This window comes from Oratosquilla oratoria, chromosome 28 (genome assembly GCF_046742065.1).
Source record: "Oratosquilla oratoria isolate Oo_2021 chromosome 28, ASM4674206v1, whole genome shotgun sequence".
NCBI classification, from domain to species: Eukaryota; Metazoa; Arthropoda; class Malacostraca; order Stomatopoda; family Squillidae; genus Oratosquilla; species Oratosquilla oratoria.
In genome coordinates, this window is record NC_134804.1 from 39,222,187 (window position 1) to 39,224,657 (window position 2,471).

Genomic DNA, 2,471 nt, shown 5'->3' on the forward strand with positions numbered 1-2,471 from the left:
GTTAATTGCCACAAAGAAAACATTGTATCCTTCTTCCACATAAAGCTCCATGCGAAAACGGGCTTGTACATACCGTAGATTACTCCCATTTAACAACTCTGCTGAATAACTTGGAGATATACATATATAAAGCTCAAATGGTCCCAGAGAGGGATTCTCTTTCTGTTTAATGCATGTGATAAGCGTTTGCCAGTATAAACTACGTATGATACATTATTGTCTCTATCCTTTTTCCTCTTCCTTTTCCTTCTTTTCTCCATTCTTCTTCCTCTCAACCTCCTTTTGCTCTCCTTTAAACTCTTCCACCTTATCCTGCTCTTATTCCTCTTCCTTCTCACCTCTTCTTGTTTCCTCTTCTTGTATTCTTCATCGTTTTCCTCCTACTCCTCTTCCTACTCACCTTTTGGCTAACCCCTCCTCTCTTGTCTCTCATTTTCCTCCTACTCCTCGTCCTTTCGTTCTTCTTCCTTTTTTAACTCGAAAGTGAAACAAGTTGGGCAGTTGGGTAATAAATGAATGGCGTAAACTTTCCATCAATAAGATCATCCGTAATGGAATAAGAACTTTTGATTGACTTAGACAACTCGTATATCCTTGGTACCTCTTCCCTGTCCTCTTCCCCCCCCACCTCCCTCCAGACCAATTGGTCGCTTACTGAACTCGATTTTCGCCCTGAAATATAATTTGTTGAATTAGTTCTTAGAGCAATTACTAGTGTACCACGAAAATAAATCTAGATAGTTGCCATTACTGAGAATTTTTCTCTAGTGTTTAGAAGATTGTAATATTCGCAACGTTTTTTTTTTCGAAAATACATTAAAATATTGGAGAGCCTCCAGTATTCAAAATATTCTAGATTCAGAAAAAATATTTCTTAAACTAGAAATTTCAAATATCGAAGACTTGTATAAGGAAGACGTTCCTATATTTAGAAAGCCATTATTTATGTTCCATATGTTAGGAAACCCTAAGTAGTTTTCTAAAATCGAATATAATAAAATCTAGAAGACTTTCTTTAGCCTGAAGAAAGACGGAGTATTTCGTTATTACATGAACCAGGATATTGTGAACGTGATTGCTTTGTTCACTCTGGAAAAAAGTGATCTTCCTCTGTTGTAAATATTATTTTATTTCATTGTATCCTATCTTATCTTATTCAATTTTATTTAATTCTACTTAATTCTTTTTTATCTTATTATACTTTATTCTATTTCTTCCTAGTTTATTCTATCTAGTTTTTGTTGAGATAGGAGGGGCGTTAAAAACGTTTTGATGTATAGAGTAGGTGCGCTTACAATATGGAGGCCTATGGCATACATTCACATTGTGTGTATATATGTATATATATATATATATATATATATATATATATATATATATATATATACAGTATAAGCTCTTTTAACCGGCACGAGTGGGACCAAAGACATGCCGGAAAGGGGAAATTCCGGTTACGAGAAGGAATATTAAAAAAATACATTTATTGCCTTTATTCATAGAGTACTTAAATAAAATTCATTCAATGGCTTCACTTTTGTTGTTTATTTATTTACCAGTATATTCATATTTATCTATATTTATTTTCATGAAATCACGTATGTCTCTTTGTTTAGCATGTTTGTCTCTCTGCATTAAAAATTGATTTTGAAGACAGTGAAGAGACATAACGTCGTGAGTCCCCATGTAGGTGCACTGCTCCGCAAACTTGATAAATGTTGCCAATCCTTTAGCGGCATCCTTCCGCGTTACTCTTGGCTCTGGGTCATCTTCCTCTTCACTATCAGCCTCTATTTCCTTACCATGCTTCTCCTCAATCACTGCCTGAATGATTTCGTCGTCAGTTAGTGTGGGGGTAATAGCTTCGTCATTGTCGACCTCCATCCACTCCTGAAGAGCTTCATCAGTGACGCTAAGCTTAGCACTACCACGTATATCCTTCAACTCAGCCATCACTGCCTTCCTTTGCTGTCGGTATGTGTTTGTGTGTTGAGAGAGTTGCTAATAGACAGTCGCACGCTTAACATCAGGCGTCTTATTACAGTGGGCACTGGGCCTGACGGAGCGGCGGGATTTGTGGGAGATGGCGGGAAAGATGCGCGCTACCTCTGGCGGCGGCGAGAGTGGCGCGGGAATTTTAAATTTTATTTTTTCGAATTTATACTTTTTTATACAAAATTGTTATTTCCTCTTGAATAATATGGCGGTTATAAGAAGGAGCCAGATACGATAATAACGGATTAAAGAGCTTTTACTGTATATATATATATATATATATATATATGTATATACGTACATATATATATATATACATATATATATATGTATATATATATATGTATATACATATATATGTATGTATATATATATATGCATATATATATATATATGTATATGTATATATATATATATCTATATATATACATACACACACACACACACACACGCACAAACATATACGCACACGTATATAT